The sequence below is a fragment of the Ovis canadensis genome, chromosome 17 (assembly GCF_042477335.2).
Source record: "Ovis canadensis isolate MfBH-ARS-UI-01 breed Bighorn chromosome 17, ARS-UI_OviCan_v2, whole genome shotgun sequence".
In the NCBI taxonomy this organism is placed as follows: domain Eukaryota; kingdom Metazoa; phylum Chordata; class Mammalia; order Artiodactyla; family Bovidae; genus Ovis; species Ovis canadensis.
In genome coordinates, this window is record NC_091261.1 from 2532328 (window position 1) to 2552620 (window position 20293).

The following is a 20293-nucleotide window of genomic DNA, read 5'->3' on the forward strand; positions in this document are numbered from 1 at the left end:
TGACTCCCCTGGGGAGACTCCAGAAGTACCCCAAGATCCATGTCAGCACTGGAGAGGAATCCTCAGGTTCCGGCCCCGACTCCACACAAGGTCTTAGGCCCCGGCATCGACGGGAGTGGAATCCTGAGAGGCCCCCGAGGAACTCGCATGGGGACTGGCCTTTCCTGACGCCACCAGAGCGGGTCCCTGAGGTCCCCGTCGTAAGTCGAGAGCACCTGCCGCAACTCGAGAAAATCCAGGAGGTTTTGCCCTCCAGGCGAGATGAGGCCCATTTCCGCTGAGGCTTCTCGAGGCCAATCACATCTAACCACTGGAACTTCCAAAGGGTCCTTCACACCCTTGCTGCAACTCAAGAAGTTCCCCGACATACCGTCTCCACTCGAGAGGAAGCACGTGGGGTCCCGCACACATCCAGGGGAGCTCCGTTTCCGCCCCCTGGCTCGAGATGAGGGATCCTTTCCCTGTTTCGTAGGGAAAGAATTCCCGGCGTTCCCGTCGCATCTCAAGAGGAGACGCTCTCCACAGGAAAGGCGAGAGGAACTCCAGGGTCGTGCCACCATTCCAAGAGTCCCCCAGATGTGTCAGTCCATTCCAGAGGAACCTGTTTTCCCTGCACTGCCTTGACGTTCAAGCCGAGGATCGACTCCCACCACGTGTGCACGTGGGACAGCCCTGTGGGAAAGCCTCGTGGGAAAGCCTCGTGGGAAAGACTCGAGGGAAAACCGTAGATCCTTTGATCCACGCGGCGGACTGCGTGACACTGCTGCTACCGCTCTGGAGGAAAGCGCAAGTGCATGCCCGCATTCGAGACGAGGACTGACTCCCCTGGGGAGACTCCAGAAGTACCCCAAGATCCATGTCAGCACTGGAGAGGAATCCTCAGGTTCCAGCCCCGACTCCACACAAGGTCTTAGGCCCCGGCATGGACGGGAGAGGAATCCCGAGACGCCCCCGAGGAACTCGCATGGGGACTGGCCTTCCTGAGGCCACCAGAGCGGGTCCCTGAGGTCCCCATCGTAAGTCGAGAGCACCTGCCGCAACTCGAGAAAATCCAGGAGGTTTTGCCCTCCAGGCGAGATGAGGCCCATTTCCGCTGAGGCTTCTCGAGGCCAATCACATCTAACCACTGGAACTTCCAAAGGGTCCTTCACACCCTTGCTGCAACTCAAGAAGTTCCCCGACATACCCGTCTCCACTCGAGAGCAAGCACGTGGTGTCCCGCACACATCCAGGGGAGCCCCGTTTCCGCCTCCTAGCTCGAGATGAGGGATCCTTTCCCTGTTTGGTAGGGAAAGAATTCCCGGCGTTCCCGTCGCATCTCAAGAGGAGGCGCTCTCCACAGGAAAGGCGAGAGGAACTCCAGGGTCGTGCCACCATTCCAAGAGTCCCCCAGATGTGTCAGTCCATTCCAGAGGAACCTGTTTTCCCTGCACTGCCTTGACGTTCAGGCCGAGGATTGACTCCCACCACGTGTGCACGTGGGACAGCCCTGTGGGAAAGCCTCGTGGGAAAGCCTCGTGGGAAACGCTCGAGGGAAAACCATAGATCCTTTGATCCACGCGGCGGACTGCGTGACACTGCTGCTACCGCTCTGGAGGAAAGCGCAAGTGCATGCCCGCATTCGAGACGAGGACTGACTCCCCTGGGGAGACTCCAGAAGTACCCCAAGATCCATGTCAGCACTGGAGAGGAATCCTCAGGTTCCGGCCCCGACTCCACACAAGGTCTTAGGCCCCGGCATCGACGGGAGTGGAATCCTGAGAGGCCCCCGAAGAACTCGCATCGGGACTGGCCTTTCCTGAGGCCACCAGAGCGGGTCCCTGAGGTCCCCGTCGTAAGTCGAGAGCACCTGCCGCAACTCGAGAAAATCCAGGAGGTTTTGCCCTCCAGGCGAGATGAGGCCCATTTCCGCTGAGGCTTCTAGTGGCTAACCATGTCTAACCACTGGAACTTCCAAAGGGTCCTTGACACCCTTGCTGCAACTCAAGAAGTTCCCCGACATACCCGTCTCCACTCGTGAGGAAGCACGTGGGTCCCGCACACATCCAGGGGAGCCCCGTTTCCGCCTCCTAGCTCGAGATGAGGGATCCTTTCCCTGTTTCGTAGGGAAAGAATTCCCGGCGTTCCCGTCGCATCTCAAGAGGAGGCGCTCTCCACAGGAAAGGGAGAGGAACTCCAGGGTCGTGACACCATTCCAAGAATCCCCCAGATTTGTCAGTCCATTCCAGAGGAACCTGTTTTCCCTGCACTGCCTTGAGTTTCAAGCCGAGGATCGACTCCCACCCCGTGTGCACGTGGGACAGCCCTGTGGGAAAGCCTCGTGGGAAAGCCTCGTGGGAAAGACTCGAGGGAAAACCATAGATCCTTTGATCCACGCGGCGGACTGCGTGACACTGCTGCTACCGCTCTGGAGGAAAGCACAAGTGCATGCCCGCATTCGAGACAAGGACTGACTCCCCTGGGGAGACTCCAGAAGTACCCCAAGATCCATGTCAGCACTGGAGAGGAATCCTCAGGTTCCGGCCCCGACTCCACACAAGGTCTTAGGCCCCTGCAACGATGGGAGAGGAATCCCGAGAGGCCCCCGTGGAACTCGCATGGGGACTGGCCTTTCCTGAGGCCACCAGAGCGGTTCCCTGAGGTCCCCGTCGTAAGTCGAGAGCACCTGCCGCAACTCGAGAAAATCCAGGAGGTTTTGCCCTCCAGGCGAGATGAGGCCCATTTCCGCTGAGGCTTCTCGAGGCCAATCACATCTAACCGCTGGAACTTCCAAAGGGTCCTTCACACCATTGCTGCAACTCAAGAAGTTCCCCGACATACCCGTCTACACTCGAGAGGAAGGACGTGGGTCCCGCACACATCCAGGGGAGCCCCGTTTCCGCCTCCTAGCTCGACATGAGGGATCCTTTCCCTGTTTCGTAGGGAAAGAATTCCCGGCGTTCCCGTCGCATCTCAAGAGGAGGCGCTCTCCACAGGAATGGCGAGAGGAACTCCAGGGTCGTGCCACCATTCCAAGAGTCCCCCAGATGTGTCAGTCCATTCCAGAGGAACCTGTTTTCCCTGCACTGCCTTGACGTTGAAGCCGAGGATCGACTCCCACCACGTGTGCACGTGGGACAGCCCTGTGGAAAGCCTCGTGGAAAGCCTCGTGGGAAAGACTCGAGGGAAAACCATAGATCCTTTGATCCACGCGGCAGACTGCGTGACACTGCTGCTACCGCTCTGGAGGAAAGCGCAAGTGCATGCCCGCATTCGAGACGAGGACTGACTCCCCTGGGGAGACTCCAGAAGTACCCCAAGATCCATGTCAACACTGGAGAGGAATCCTCAGGTTCCGGCCCCGACTCCACACAAGGTCTTAGGCCCCGGCCTCGACGGGAGAGGAATGCCGAGAGGCCCCCGTGGAACTCGCATGGGGACTGGCCTTTCCTGAGGCCACCAGAGCGGGTCCCTGAGGTCCCCGTCGTAAGTCGAGAACACCTGCCGCAACTCGAGAAAATCCAGGAGGTTTTGCCCTCCAGGCGAGATGAGGCCCATTTCCGCTGAGGCTTCTCGAGGCCAATCACATCTAACCACTGGAACTTCCAAAGGGTCCTTCACACCCTTGCTTCAACTCAAGAAGTTCCCCGACATACCCGTCTCCACTCGAGAGGAAGCACGTGGTGTCCCGCACACCACCAGGGGAGCCCCGTTTCCGCCTCCTAGCTCGAGATGAGTGATCCTTTCCCTGTTTCGTAGGGAAAGAATTCCCGGCGTTCCCGTCGCATCTCAAGAGGAGGCGCTCTCCACAGGAAAGGCCAGAGGAACTCCAGGGTCGTGCCACCATTCCAAGAGTCCCCCAGATGTGTCAGTCCATTCCAGAGGAACCTGTTTTCCCTGCACGGCCTTGACGTTCAAGCCGAGGATCGACTCCCACCACCTGTGCACGTGGGAGAGTCCTGTGGGAAAGCCTCGTAGGAAAGCCTCGTGGGAAAGACTCGAGGGAAAACCATAGATCCTTTGATCCACGCGGCGGACTGCGTGTCACTGCTGCTACCGCTCTGGAGGAAAGCGCAAGTGCATGTCCGCATTCGAGAGGAGGACTGACTCCCCTGGGGAGACTCCAGAAGTACCCCAAGATCCATGTCAGCACTGGAGAGGAATCCTCAGGTTCCGGCCCCGACTCAACACAAGGTCTTAGGCCCCGGCATCGACGGGAGAGGAATCCCGAGAGGCCCCCGAGGAACTCGCATGGGGACTGGCCTTTCCTGAGGCCACCAGAGCGGGTCCCTGAGGTCCCGGTCGTAAGTCGAGAGCACCTGCCGTAACTCGAGAAAATCCAGGAGGTTTTGCCCTCCAGGCGAGATGAGGCCCATTTCCACTGAGGCTTCTCGAGGCCAATCACATCTAACCACTGGAACTTCCAAAGGGTCCTTCACACCCTTGCTGCTACTCAAGAAGTTCCCCGACATACCGTCTCCACTCGATAGGAAGCACGTGGTATCCCGCACACATCCAGGGGAGCCCCGTTTCCGCCTCCTAGCTCGAGATGAGGGATCCTTTCACTGTTTCGTAGGGAAAGAATTCCCGGCGTTCCCGTCGCATCTCAAGAGGAGGCGCTCTCCACAGGAAAGGCGAGAGGAACTCCAGGGTCGTGCCACCATTCCAAGAGTCCCCCAGATGTGTCAGTCCATTCCAGAGGAACCTGTTTTCCCTGCACTGCCTTGACGTTCAAGCCGAGGATCCACTCCCACCACGTGTGCACGTGGGACAGCCCTGTGGGAAAGCCTCGTGGGAAAGCCTCGTGGGAAAGACTCGAGGGAAAACCGTAGATCCTTTGATCCACGCGGCGGACTGCGTGACACTGCTGCTACCGCTCTGGAGGAAAGCGCAAGTGCATGCCCGCATTCGAGACGAGGACTGACTCCCCTGGGGAGACTCCAGAAGTACCCCAAGATCCATGTCAGCACTGGAGAGGAATCCTCAGGTTCCGGCCCCGACTCCACACAAGGTCTTAGGCCCCGGCATCGACGGGAGAGGAATCCCGAGAGGCTCCCGAAGAACTCGCTTGGGGACTGGCCTTTCCTGAGGCCACCAGAGCGGGTCCCTGAGGTCCCCGTCGTAAGTCGAGAGCACCTGCCGCAACTCGAGAATATCCAGGATGTTTTGCCCTCCAGGTGAGATGAGGCCCATTTCCGCTGAGGCTTCTCCAGGCTAATCACGTCTAACCACTGAACTTCCAAAGGGTCATTCACACCCTTGCTGCAACTCAAGAAGTTCCCCGACATACCGTCTCCACTCGAGACGAAGCACGTGGGTCCCGCACACATCCAGGGGATCCCCGTTTCCGCCTCCTAGCTCGAGATGAGGGATCCTTTCCCTGTTTGGTAGGGAAAGAATTCCCGGCGTTCCCGTCGCATCTCAAGAGGAGGCGCTCTCCACAGGAAAGGCGAGAGGAACTCCAGGGTCGTGCCACCATTCCAAGAGTCCCCCAGATGTGTCAGTCCATTCCCGAGGAACCTGTTTTCCCTGCACTGCCTTGACGTTCAAGCCGAGGATCCACTCCCACCACGTGTGCACGTGGGACAGCCCTGTGGGAAAGCCTCGTGGGAAAGCCTCGTGGGAAAGACTCGAGGGAAAACCATAGATCCTTTGATCCACGCGGCGGACTGCGTGACACTGCTGCTACCGCTCTGGAGGAAAGCGCAAGTGCATGCCCGCATTCGAGACGAGGACTGACTCCCCTGGGGAGACTCCAGAAGTACCCCAAGATCCATGTCAGCACTGGAGAGGAATCCTCAGGTTCCGGCCCCGACTCCACACAAGGTCTTAGGCCCCGGCCTCGACGGGAGAGGAATTCCGAGAGGCCCCCGTGGAACTCGCATGGGGACTGGCCTTTCCTGAGGCCACCAGAGCGGGTCCCTGAGGTCCCCGTCGTAAGTCGAGAGCACCTGCCGCAACTCGAGAAAATCCAGGAGGTTTTGCCCTCCAGGCGAGATGAGGCCCATTTCCGCTGAGGCTTCTCGAGGCCAATCACGTCTAACCACTGGAACTTCCAAAGGGTCCTTCACACCCTTGCTGCAACTCAAGAAGTTCCCCGACATACCCGTCTCCACTCGAGAGGAAGCACGTGGTGTCCCGCACACATCCAGGGGAGCCCCGTTTCCGCCTCCTAGCTCGAGATGAGGGATCCTTTCCCTGTTTCGTAGGGAAAGAATTCCCGGCGTTCCCGTCGCATCTCAAGAGGAGGCGCTCTCCACAGGAAAGGCGAGAGGAACTCCAGGGTCGTGACACCATTCCAAGAGTCCCCCAGATGTGTCAGTCCATTCCAGAGGAACCTGTTTTCCCTGCACTGCCTTGACGTTCAAGCCGAGGATCGACTCCCACCACGTGTGCACGTGGGACAGCCCTGTGGGAAAGCCTCGTGGGAAAGCCTCGTGGGAAAGACTCGAGGGAAAACCATAGATCCTTTGATCCACGCGGCGGACTGCGTGACACTGCTGCTACCGCTCTGGAGGAAAGCGCAAGTGCATGCCCGCATTCGAGACGAGGACTGACTCCCCTGGGGAGACTCCAGAAGTACCCCAAGATCCATGTCAGCACTGGAGAGGAATCCTCAGGTTCCAGCCCCGACTCCACACAAGGTCTTAGGCCCCGGCATGGACGGGAGAGGAATCCCGAGAGGCCCCCGAGGAACTCGCATGGGGACTGGCCTTTCCTGAGGCCACCAGAGCGGGTCCCTGAGGTCCCCATCTTAAGTCGAGAGCACCTGCCGCAACTCGAGAAAATCCAGGAGGTTTTGCCCTCCAGGCGAGATGAGGCCCATTTCCGCTGAGGCTTCTCGAGGCCAATCGCATCTAACCACTGGAACTTCCAAAGGGTCCTTCACACCCTTGCTGCAACTCAAGAAGTTCCCCGACATACCCGTCTCCACTCGAGAGGAAGCACGTGGTGTCCCGCACACATCCAGGGGAGCCCCGTTTCCGCCTCCTAGCTCGAGATGAGGGATCCTTTCCCTGTTTCGTAGGGAAAGAATTCCCGGCGTTCCCGTCGCATCTCAAGAGGAGGCGCTCTCCACAGGAAAGGCGAGAGGAACTCCAGGGTCGTGCCACCATTCCAAGAGTCCCCCAGATGTGTCAGTCCATTCCAGAGGAACCTGTTTTCCCTGCACTGCCTTGACGTTCAAGCCGAGGATCGACTCCCACCACGTGTGCACGTGGGACAGCCCTGTGGGAAAGCCTCGTGGGAAAGCCTCGTGGGAAAGACTCGAGGGAAAACCATAGATCCTTTGATCCACGCGGCGGACTGCGTGACACTGCTGCTACCGCTCTGGAGGAAAGCGCAAGTGCATGCCCGCATTCGAGACGAGGACTGACTCCCCTGGGGAGACTCCAGAAGTACCCCAAGATCCATGTCAGCACTGGAGAGGAATCCTCAGGTTCCGGCCCCGACTCCACACAAGGTCTTAGGCCCCGGCATCGACGGGAGTGGAATCCTGAGAGGCCCCCGAGGAACTCGCATGGGGACTGGCCTTTCCTGACGCCACCAGAGCGGGTCCCTGAGGTCCCCGTCGTAAGTCGAGAGCACCTGCCGCAACTCGAGAAAATCCAGGAGGTTTTGCCCTCCAGGCGAGATGAGGCCCATTTCCGCTGAGGCTTCTCGAGGCCAATCACATCTAACCACTGGAACTTCCAAAGGGTCCTTCACACCCTTGCTGCAACTCAAGAAGTTCCCCGACATACCGTCTCCACTCGAGAGGAAGCACGTGGGGTCCCGCACACATCCAGGGGAGCTCCGTTTCCGCCCCCTGGCTCGAGATGAGGGATCCTTTCCCTGTTTCGTAGGGAAAGAATTCCCGGCGTTCCCGTCGCATCTCAAGAGGAGACGCTCTCCACAGGAAAGGCGAGAGGAACTCCAGGGTCGTGCCACCATTCCAAGAGTCCCCCAGATGTGTCAGTCCATTCCAGAGGAACCTGTTTTCCCTGCACTGCCTTGACGTTCAAGCCGAGGATCGACTCCCACCACGTGTGCACGTGGGACAGCCCTGTGGGAAAGCCTCGTGGGAAAGCCTCGTGGGAAAGACTCGAGGGAAAACCGTAGATCCTTTGATCCACGCGGCGGACTGCGTGACACTGCTGCTACCGCTCTGGAGGAAAGCGCAAGTGCATGCCCGCATTCGAGACGAGGACTGACTCCCCTGGGGAGACTCCAGAAGTACCCCAAGATCCATGTCAGCACTGGAGAGGAATCCTCAGGTTCCAGCCCCGACTCCACACAAGGTCTTAGGCCCCGGCATGGACGGGAGAGGAATCCCGAGACGCCCCCGAGGAACTCGCATGGGGACTGGCCTTTCCTGAGGCCACCAGAGCGGGTCCCTGAGGTCCCCATCGTAAGTCGAGAGCACCTGCCGCAACTCGAGAAAATCCAGGAGGTTTTGCCCTCCAGGCGAGATGAGGCCCATTTCCGCTGAGGCTTCTCGAGGCCAATCACATCTAACCACTGGAACTTCCAAAGGGTCCTTCACACCCTTGCTGCAACTCAAGAAGTTCCCCGACATACCCGTCTCCACTCGAGAGCAAGCACGTGGTGTCCCGCACACATCCAGGGGAGCCCCGTTTCCGCCTCCTAGCTCGAGATGAGGGATCCTTTCCCTGTTTGGTAGGGAAAGAATTCCCGGCGTTCCCGTCGCATCTCAAGAGGAGGCGCTCTCCACAGGAAAGGCGAGAGGAACTCCAGGGTCGTGCCACCATTCCAAGAGTCCCCCAGATGTGTCAGTCCATTCCAGAGGAACCTGTTTTCCCTGCACTGCCTTGACGTTCAGGCCGAGGATTGACTCCCACCACGTGTGCACGTGGGACAGCCCTGTGGGAAAGCCTCGTGGGAAAGCCTCGTGGGAAAGGCTCGAGGGAAAACCATAGATCCTTTGATCCACGCGGCGGACTGCGTGACACTGCTGCTACCGCTCTGGAGGAAAGCGCAAGTGCATGCCCGCATTCGAGACGAGGACTGACTCCCCTGGGGAGACTCCAGAAGTACCCCAAGATCCATGTCAGCACTGGAGAGGAATCCTCAGGTTCCGGCCCCGACTCCACACAAGGTCTTAGGCCCCGGCATCGACGGGAGTGGAATCCTGAGAGGCCCCCGAAGAACTCGCATCGGGACTGGCCTTTCCTGAGGCCACCAGAGCGGGTCCCTGAGGTCCCCGTCGTAAGTCGAGAGCACCTGCCGCAACTCGAGAAAATCCAGGAGGTTTTGCCCTCCAGGCGAGATGAGGCCCATTTCCGCTGAGGCTTCTAGTGGCTAACCATGTCTAACCACTGGAACTTCCAAAGGGTCCTTGACACCCTTGCTGCAACTCAAGAAGTTCCCCGACATACCCGTCTCCACTCGTGAGGAAGCACGTGGGTCCCGCACACATCCAGGGGAGCCCCGTTTCCGCCTCCTAGCTCGAGATGAGGGATCCTTTCCCTGTTTCGTAGGGAAAGAATTCCCGGCGTTCCCGTCGCATCTCAAGAGGAGGCGCTCTCCACAGGAAAGGGAGAGGAACTCCAGGGTCGTGACACCATTCCAAGAATCCCCCAGATTTGTCAGTCCATTCCAGAGGAACCTGTTTTCCCTGCACTGCCTTGAGTTTCAAGCCGAGGATCGACTCCCACCCCGTGTGCACGTGGGACAGCCCTGTGGGAAAGCCTCGTGGGAAAGCCTCGTGGGAAAGACTCGAGGGACAACCATAGATCCTTTGATCCACGCGGCGGACTGCGTGACACTGCTGCTACCGCTCTGGAGGAAAGCACAAGTGCATGCCCGCATTCGAGACAAGGACTGACTCCCCTGGGGAGACTCCAGAAGTACCCCAAGATCCATGTCAGCACTGGAGAGGAATCCTCAGGTTCCAGCCCCGACTCCACACAAGGTCTTAGGCCCCGGCATGGACGGGAGAGGAATCCCGAGAGGCCCCCGAGGAACTCGCATGGGGACTGGCCTTTCCTGAGGCCACCAGAGCGGGTCCCTGAGGTCCCCATCTTAAGTCGAGAGCACCTGCCGCAACTCGAGAAAATCCAGGAGGTTTTGCCCTCCAGGCGAGATGAGGCCCATTTCCGCTGAGGCTTCTCGAGGCCAATCACATCTAACCACTGGAACTTCCAAAGGGTCCTTCACACCCTTGCTGCAACTCAAGAAGTTCCCCGACATACCCGTCTCCACTCGAGAGGAAGCACGTGGTGTCCCGCACACATCCAGGGGAGCCCCGTTTCCGCCTCCTAGCTCGAGATGAGGGATCCTTTCCCTGTTTCGTAGGGAAAGAATTCCCGGCGTTCCCGTCGCATCTCAAGAGGAGGCGCTCTCCACAGGAAAGGCGAGAGGAACTCCAGGGTCGTGCCACCATTCCAAGAGTCCCCCAGATGTGTCAGTCCATTCCAGAGGAACCTGTTTTCCCTGCACTGCCTTGACGTTCAAGCCGAGGATCGACTCCCACCACGTGTGCACGTGGGACAGCCCTGTGGGAAAGCCTCGTGGGAAAGCCTCGTGGGAAAGACTCGAGGGAAAACCATAGATCCTTTGATCCACGCGGCGGACTGCGTGACACTGCTGCTACCGCTCTGGAGGAAAGCGCAAGTGCATGCCCGCATTCGAGACGAGGACTGACTCCCCTGGGGAGACTCCAGAAGTACCCCAAGATCCATGTCAGCACTGGAGAGGAATCCTCAGGTTCCGGGCCCGACTCCACACAAGGTCTTAGGCCCCGGCATCGACGGGAGTGGAATCCTGAGAGGCCCCCGAGGAACTCGCATGGGGACTGGCCTTTCCTGACGCCACCAGAGCGGGTCCCTGAGGTCCCCGTCGTAAGTCGAGAGCACCTGCCGCAACTCGAGAAAATCCAGGAGGTTTTGCCCTCCAGGCGAGATGAGGCCCATTTCCGCTGAGGCTTCTCGAGGCCAATCACATCTAACCACTGGAACTTCCAAAGGGTCCTTCACACCCTTGCTGCAACTCAAGAAGTTCCCCGACATACCGTCTCCACTCGAGAGGAAGCACGTGGGGTCCCGCACACATCCAGGGGAGCTCCGTTTCCGCCCCCTGGCTCGAGATGAGGGATCCTTTCCCTGTTTCGTAGGGAAAGAATTCCCGGCGTTCCCGTCGCATCTCAAGAGGAGACGCTCTCCACAGGAAAGGCGAGAGGAACTCCAGGGTCGTGCCACCATTCCAAGAGTCCCCCAGATGTGTCAGTCCATTCCAGAGGAACCTGTTTTCCCTGCACTGCCTTGACGTTCAAGCCGAGGATCGACTCCCACCACGTGTGCACGTGGGACAGCCCTGTGGGAAAGCCTCGTGGGAAAGCCTCGTGGGAAAGACTCGAGGGAAAACCGTAGATCCTTTGATCCACGCGGCGGACTGCGTGACACTGCTGCTACCGCTCTGGAGGAAAGCGCAAGTGCATGCCCGCATTCGAGACGAGGACTGACTCCCCTGGGGAGACTCCAGAAGTACCCCAAGATCCATGTCAGCACTGGAGAGGAATCCTCAGGTTCCAGCCCCGACTCCACACAAGGTCTTAGGCCCCGGCATGGACGGGAGAGGAATCCCGAGACGCCCCCGAGGAACTCGCATGGGGACTGGCCTTTCCTGAGGCCACCAGAGCGGGTCCCTGAGGTCCCCATCGTAAGTCGAGAGCACCTGCCGCAACTCGAGAAAATCCAGGAGGTTTTGCCCTCCAGGCGAGATGAGGCCCATTTCCGCTGAGGCTTCTCGAGGCCAATCACATCTAACCACTGGAACTTCCACAGGGTCCTTCACACCCTTGCTGCAACTCAAGAAGTTCCCCGACATACCCGTCTCCACTCGAGAGCAAGCACGTGGTGTCCCGCACACATCCAGGGGAGCCCCGTTTCCGCCTCCTAGCTCGAGATGAGGGATCCTTTCCCTGTTTGGTAGGGAAAGAATTCCCGGCGTTCCCGTCGCATCTCAAGAGGAGGCGCTCTCCACAGGAAAGGCGAGAGGAACTCCAGGGTCGTGCCACCATTCCAAGAGTCCCCCAGATGTGTCAGTCCATTCCAGAGGAACCTGTTTTCCCTGCACTGCCTTGACGTTCAGGCCGAGGATTGACTCCCACCACGTGTGCACGTGGGACAGCCCTGTGGGAAAGCCTCGTGGGAAAGCCTCGTGGGAAAGGCTCGAGGGAAAACCATAGATCCTTTGATCCACGCGGCGGACTGCGTGACACTGCTGCTACCGCTCTGGAGGAAAGCGCAAGTGCATGCCCGCATTCGAGACGAGGACTGACTCCCCTGGGGAGACTCCAGAAGTACCCCAAGATCCATGTCAGCACTGGAGAGGAATCCTCAGGTTCCGGCCCCGACTCCACACAAGGTCTTAGGCCCCGGCATCGACGGGAGTGGAATCCTGAGAGGCCCCCGAAGAACTCGCATCGGGACTGGCCTTTCCTGAGGCCACCAGAGCGGGTCCCTGAGGTCCCCGTCGTAAGTCGAGAGCACCTGCCGCAACTCGAGAAAATCCAGGAGGTTTTGCCCTCCAGGCGAGATGAGGCCCATTTCCGCTGAGGCTTCTAGTGGCTAACCATGTCTAACCACTGGAACTTCCAAAGGGTCCTTGACACCCTTGCTGCAACTCAAGAAGTTCCCCGACATACCCGTCTCCACTCGTGAGGAAGCACGTGGGTCCCGCACACATCCAGGGGAGCCCCGTTTCCGCCTCCTAGCTCGAGATGAGGGATCCTTTCCCTGTTTCGTAGGGAAATAATTCCCGGCGTTCCCGTCGCATCTCAAGAGGAGGCGCTCTCCACAGGAAAGGGAGAGGAACTCCAGGGTCGTGACACCATTCCAAGAATCCCCCAGATTTGTCAGTCCATTCCAGAGGAACCTGTTTTCCCTGCACTGCCTTGAGTTTCAAGCCGAGGATCGACTCCCACCCCGTGTGCACGTGGGACAGCCCTGTGGGAAAGCCTCGTGGGAAAGCCTCGTGGGAAAGACTCGAGGGAAAACCATAGATCCTTTGATCCACGCGGCGGACTGCGTGACACTGCTGCTACCGCTCTGGAGGAAAGCACAAGTGCATGCCCGCATTCGAGACAAGGACTGACTCCCCTGGGGAGACTCCAGAAGTACCCCAAGATCCATGTCAGCACTGGAGAGGAATCCTCAGGTTCCGGCCCCGACTCCACACAAGGTCTTAGGCCCCTGCAACGATGGGAGAGGAATCCCGAGAGGCCCCCGTGGAACTCGCATGGGGACTGGCCTTTCCTGAGGCCACCAGAGCGGTTCCCTGAGGTCCCCGTCGTAAGTCGAGAGCACCTGCCGCAACTCGAGAAAATCCAGGAGGTTTTGCCCTCCAGGCGAGATGAGGCCCATTTCCGCTGAGGCTTCTCGAGGCCAATCACATCTAACCGCTGGAACTTCCAAAGGGTCCTTCACACCATTGCTGCAACTCAAGAAGTTCCCCGACATACCCGTCTACACTCGAGAGGAAGGACGTGGGTCCCGCACACATCCAGGGGAGCCCCGTTTCCGCCTCCTAGCTCGACATGAGGGATCCTTTCCCTGTTTCGTAGGGAAAGAATTCCCGGCGTTCCCGTCGCATCTCAAGAGGAGGCGCTCTCCACAGGAATGGCGAGAGGAACTCCAGGGTCGTGCCACCATTCCAAGAGTCCCCCAGATGTGTCAGTCCATTCCAGAGGAACCTGTTTTCCCTGCACTGCCTTGACGTTGAAGCCGAGGATCGACTCCCACCACGTGTGCACGTGGGACAGCCCTGTGGAAAGCCTCGTGGAAAGCCTCGTGGGAAAGACTCGAGGGAAAACCATAGATCCTTTGATCCACGCGGCAGACTGCGTGACACTGCTGCTACCGCTCTGGAGGAAAGCGCAAGTGCATGCCCGCATTCGAGACGAGGACTGACTCCCCTGGGGAGACTCCAGAAGTACCCCAAGATCCATGTCAACACTGGAGAGGAATCCTCAGGTTCCGGCCCCGACTCCACACAAGGTCTTAGGCCCCGGCCTCGACGGGAGAGGAATGCCGAGAGGCCCCCGTGGAACTCGCATGGGGACTGGCCTTTCCTGAGGCCACCAGAGCGGGTCCCTGAGGTCCCCGTCGTAAGTCGAGAACACCTGCCGCAACTCGAGAAAATCCAGGAGGTTTTGCCCTCCAGGCGAGATGAGGCCCATTTCCGCTGAGGCTTCTCGAGGCCAATCACATCTAACCACTGGAACTTCCAAAGGGTCCTTCACACCCTTGCTTCAACTCAAGAAGTTCCCCGACATACCCGTCTCCACTCGAGAGGAAGCACGTGGTGTCCCGCACACCACCAGGGGAGCCCCGTTTCCGCCTCCTAGCTCGAGATGAGTGATCCTTTCCCTGTTTCGTAGGGAAAGAATTCCCGGCGTTCCCGTCGCATCTCAAGAGGAGGCGCTCTCCACAGGAAAGGCGAGAGGAACTCCAGGGTCGTGCCACCATTCCAAGAGTCCCCCAGATGTGTCAGTCCATTCCAGAGGAACCTGTTTTCCCTGCACGGCTTTGACGTTCAAGCCGAGGATCGACTCCCACCACCTGTGCACGTGGGAGAGTCCTGTGGGAAAGCCTCGTAGGAAAGCCTCGTGGGAAAGACTCGAGGGAAAACCATAGATCCTTTGATCCACGCGGCGGACTGCGTGTCACTGCTGCTACCGCTCTGGAGGAAAGCGCAAGTGCATGTCCGCATTCGAGAGGAGGACTGACTCCCCTGGGGAGACTCCAGAAGTACCCCAAGATCCATGTCAGCACTGGAGAGGAATCCTCAGGTTCCGGCCCCGACTCAACACAAGGTCTTAGGCCCCGGCATCGACGGGAGAGGAATCCCGAGAGGCCCCCGAGGAACTCGCATGGGGACTGGCCTTTCCTGAGGCCACCAGAGCGGGTCCCTGAGGTCCCGGTCGTAAGTCGAGAGCACCTGCCGTAACTCGAGAAAATCCAGGAGGTTTTGCCCTCCAGGCGAGATGAGGCCCATTTCCACTGAGGCTTCTCGAGGCCAATCACATCTAACCACTGGAACTTCCAAAGGGTCCTTCACACCCTTGCTGCTACTCAAGAAGTTCCCCGACATACCGTCTCCACTCGATAGGAAGCACGTGGTATCCCGCACACATCCAGGGGAGCCCCGTTTCCGCCTCCTAGCTCGAGATGAGGGATCCTTTCACTGTTTCGTAGGGAAAGAATTCCCGGCGTTCCAGTCGCATCTCAAGAGGAGGCGCTCTCCACAGGAAAGGCGAGAGGAACTCCAGGGTCGTGCCACCATTCCAAGAGTCCCCCAGATGTGTCAGTCCATTCCAGAGGAACCTGTTTTCCCTGCACTGCCTTGACGTTCAAGCCGAGGATCCACTCCCACCACGTGTGCACGTGGGACAGCCCTGTGGGAAAGCCTCGTGGGAAAGCCTCGTGGGAAAGACTCGAGGGAAAACCATAGATCCTTTGATCCACGCGGCGGACTGCGTGACACTGATGCTACCGCTCTGGAGGAAAGCGCAAGTGCATGCCCGCATTCGAGACGAGGACTGACTCCCCTGGGGAGGCTCCAGAAGTACCCCAAGATCCATGTCAGCACTGGAGAGGAATCCTCAGGTTCCGGCCCTGACTCCACACAAGGTCTTAGGCCCCGGCATCAATGGGAGAGGAATGCCGAGAGGCCCCCGAGGAACTCGCATGGGGACTGGCCTTTCCTGAGGTCACCTGAGCGGGTCCCTGAGGTCCCCGTCGTAAGTCGAGAGCACCTGCCGCAACTCGAGAAAATCCAGGAGGTTTTGCCCTCCAGGCGAGATGAGGCCCATTTCCGCTGAGGCTTCTCGAGGCTAATCACATCTAACCACTGGAACTTCCAAGGGTCCTTCACACCCTTGCTGCAACTCAAGAAGTTCCCCGACATACCCGTCTCCACTCGAGAGGAAGCACGTGGGGTCCCGCACACATCCAGGGGAGCCCCGTTTCCGCCTCCTAGCTCGAGATGAGGGATCCTTTCCCTGTTTCTTAGGGAAAGAATTCCTGGCGTTCCCGTCGCATCTCAAGAGGAGGCGCTCTCCACAGGAAAGGCGAGAGGAACTCCAGGGTCGTGCCACCATTCCAAGAGTCCCCCAGATGGGTCAGTCCATTCCAGAGGAACCTGTTTTCCCTGCACTGCCTTGACGTTCAAGCCGAGGATCGACTCCCACCACCTGTGCACGTGGGACAGCCCTGTGGGAAAGCCTCGTGGGAAAGCCTCGTGGGAAAGCCTCGTGGGAAAGACTCGAGGGAAAACCATAGATCCTTTGATCCACGCGGCGGACTGCGTGACACTGCTGCTACCGCTCTGGAGGAAAGCGCAAGTGCATGCCCGCATTCGAGACGAGGACTGACTTCCCTGGGGAGACTCCAGAAGTACCCCAAGATCCATGTCAGCACTGGAGAGGAATCCTCAGGTTCCGGCCCCGACTCCACACAAGGTCTTAGGCCCCGGCATCTAAGGGAGAGGACTCCCGAGAGGCCCCCGAGGAACTCGCATGGGGACTGGCCTTTCCTGAGGCCACCAGAGCGGGTCCCTGAGGTCCCCGTCGTAAGTCGAGAGCACCTGCCGCAACTCGAGAAAATTCAGGAGGTTTTGCCCTCCAGGCAAGATGAGGCCCATTTCCACTGAGGCTTCTCGAGGCTAATCACGTCTAACCACTGGAACTTCCAAAGGGTCCTTCACACCCTTGTTGCAACTCAAGAAGTTCCCCGACATACCCGTCTCCACTCGAGAGGAAGCACGTGGGGTCCCGCACACATCCAGCGGAGCCCCGTTTCCGCCTCCTAGCTCGAGATGAGGGATCCTTTCCCTGTTTCGTAGGGAAAGAATTCCCGGCGTTCCCGTCGCATCTCAAGAGGAGGCGCTCTCCACAGGAAAGGCGAGAGGAACTCCAGGGTCGTGCCACCATTCCAAGAGTCCCCCAGATGTGTCAGTCCATTCCAGAGGAACCTGTTTTCCCTGCACTGCCTTGACGTTCAAGCCGAGGATCGACTCCCACCACGTGTGCACGTGGGACAGCCCTGTGGGAAAGCCTCGTGGGAAAGCCTCGTGGGAAAGACTCGAGGGAAAACCATAGATCCTTTGATCCACGCGGCGGACTGCGTGACACTGCTGCTACCGCTCTGGAGGAAAGCGCAAGTACATGCCCGCATTCGAGACGAGGACTGACTCCCCTGGGGAGACTCCAGAAGTACCCCATGATCCATGTCAGCACAGGAGAGTAATCCTCAGGTTCCGGCCCCGACTCCACACAAGGTCTTAGGCCCCGGCATCAATGGGAGAGGAATCCCGAGAGGCCCCCGAGGAACTCGCATGGGGACTGGCCTTTCCTGAGGTCACCAGAGCGGGTCCTGAGGTCCCCATCGTAAGTCAAGAGCACATGCCGCAACTCGAGAAAATCCAGGAGGTTTTGCCCTCCAGGCGAGATGAGGCCCATTTCCGCTGAGGCTTCTCGAGGCTAATCACATCTAACCACTGGAACTTCCAAAGGGTCCTTCACACCCTTGCTGCAACTCAAGAAGTTCCCCGACATACCCGTCTCCACTCGAGAGGAAGCACGTGGGGTCCCGTAAACATCCAGGGGAGCCCCGTTTCCGCCTCCTAGCTCGAGATGAGGGATCCTTTCCCTGTTTCGTTGGGAAAGAATTCCCGGCGTTCCCGTCGCATCTCAAGAGGAGGCGCTCTCCACAGGAGAGGCGAGAGGAACTCCAGGGTCGTGCCACCATTCCAAGAGACGCCCAGATGGGTCAGTCCATTCCAGAGGAACCTGTTTTCCCTGCACTGCCTTGACGTTCAAGCCGAGGATCGACTCCCACCACCTGTGCACGTGGGACAGCCCTGTGGGAAAGCCTCGTGGGAAAGCCTCGTGGGAAAGACTCGAGGGAAAACCATAGATCCTTTGATCCACGCGGCGGACTGTGTGACACTGCTGCTACCGCTCTGGAGGAAAGCGCAAGTGCATGCCCGCATTCGAGACGAGGACTGACTCCCCTGGGGAGACTCCAGAAGTACCCCAAGATCCATGTCAGCACTGGAGAGGAATCCTCAGTTTCCGGCCCCGACTCCACAAAAGGTCTTAGGCCCCGGCATCGACGGGAGAGGAATCCCGAGAGGCCCCCGAGGAACTCGCATGGGGACTGGCCTTTCCTGAGGCCACCAGAGCGGGTCCCTGAGGTCCCCGTCGGAAGTCGAGAGCACCTGCCGCAACTCGAGAAAATTCAGGAGGTTTTGCCCTCCAGGCGAGATGAGGCCCATTTCCGCTGAGGCTTCTCGAGGCTAATCACGTCTAACCACTGGAACTTCCAAAGGGTCCTTCACACCCTTGCTGCAACTCAAGAAGTTCCCCGACATACCCGTCTCCACTCGAGAGGAAGCACGTGGGGTCCCGCACACATCCAGGGGAGCCCCGTTTCCGCCTCCTAGCTCAAGATGAGGGATCCTTTCCCTGTTTCGTAGGGAAAGAATTCCCGGCGTTCCCGTCGCATCTCAAGAGGAGGCGCTCTCCACAGGAAAAGCGAGAGGAACTCCAGGGTCGTGCCAGCATTCCAAGAGTCCCCCAGATGTGTCAGTCCATTCCAGAGGAACCTGTTTTCCCTGCACTGCCTTGACTTTCAAGCCGAGGATCCACTCCCACCACGTGTGCACGTGGGACAGCCCTGTGGGAAAGCCTCGTGGGAAAGCCTCGTGGGAAAGACTCGAGGGAAAACCATAGATCCTTTGATCCACGCGGCGGACTGCGTGACACTACTGCTACCGCTCTGGAGGAAAGCGCAACTGCATACCCGCATTCGAGACGAGGACTGACTCCCCTGGGGAGACTCCAGAAGTACCCCAAGATCCATGTCAGCACTGGAGAGGAATCCTCAGGTTCCGGCCCCGACTCCACACAAGGTCTTAGGCCCCGGCAACGACGGGAGAGGAATCCCGAGAGGCCCCCGAGGAACTCGCATGTGGACTGGCCTTTCCTGAGGCCACCAGAGCGGGTCCCTGAGGTCCCCGTCGTAAGTCGAGAGCACCTGCCGCAACTCGAGAAAATCCAGGAGGTTTTGCCCTCCAGGCGAGATGAGGCCCATTTCCGCTGAGGCTTCTCGAGGCTAATCACGTCTAACCACTGGAACTTCCAAAGGGTCCTTCACACCCTTGCTGCAACTCAAGAAGTTCCCCGACATACCCGTCTCCACTCGAGAGGAAGCACGTGGGGTCCCGCACACATCCAGGGGAGCACCGTTTCCGCCTCCAAGCTCGAGATGAGGGATCCTTTCCCTGTTTCGTAGGTAAAGAATTCCCGGGGTTCCCGTCGCATCTCAAGAGGAGGCGCTCTCCACAGGAAAGGCGAGAGGAACTCCAGGGTCGTGCCACCATTCCAAGAGCCCCCAAATGTGTCAGTCCATTCCAGAGGAACCTGTTTTCCCTGCACTGCCTTGACGTTCAAGCCGAGGATCGACTCCCACCACGTGTGCACGTGGGACAGCCCTGTGGGAAAGCCTCGTGGGAAAGCCTCGTGGGAAAGACTCGAGGGAAAACCATAGAACCTTTGATCCACGCGGCGGACTGCGTGACACTGCTTCTACCGCTCTGGAGGAAAGCACAAGTGCATGCCCGCATTCGAGACGAGGACTGACTCCCCTGGGGAGACTCCAGAAGTACCCCAAGATCCATGTCAGCACTGGAGAGGAATCCTCAGGTTCCGGCCCCGACTCCACATAAGGTCTTAGGCCCCGGCATCGACGGGAGAGGAATCCCGAGAGGCCCCCGAGGAACTCGCATGGGGACTGGCCTTTCCTGAGGCCACCAGAGCGGGTCCCTGAGGTCCCCGTCGTAAGTCGAGAGCACCTGCCGCAACTCGAGAAAATCCAGGAGGTTTTGCCCTCCAGGCGAGATGAGGCCCATTTCCGCTGAGGCTTCTCGAGGCTAATCACGTCTAACCACTGGAACTTCCAAAGGGTCCTTCACACCCTTGCTGCAACTCAAGATGTTCCCCGACATACCCGTCTTCACTCGAGAGGAAGCACGTGGGGTCCCGCACACATCCAGGGGAGCCCCGTTTCCGCCTCCTAGCTCGAGATGAGGGATCCTTTCCCTGTTTCGTAGGTAAAGAATTCCCGGCGTTCCCGTCGCATCTCAAGAGGAGGCGCTCTCCACAGGAAAGGCGAGAGGAACTCCAGGGTCGTGCCACCATTCCAAGAGTCCCCCAGATGTGTCAGTCCATTCCAGAGGAACCTGTTTTCCCTGCACTGCCTTGACTTTCAAGCCGAGGATCCACTCCCACCACGTGTGCACGTGGGACAGC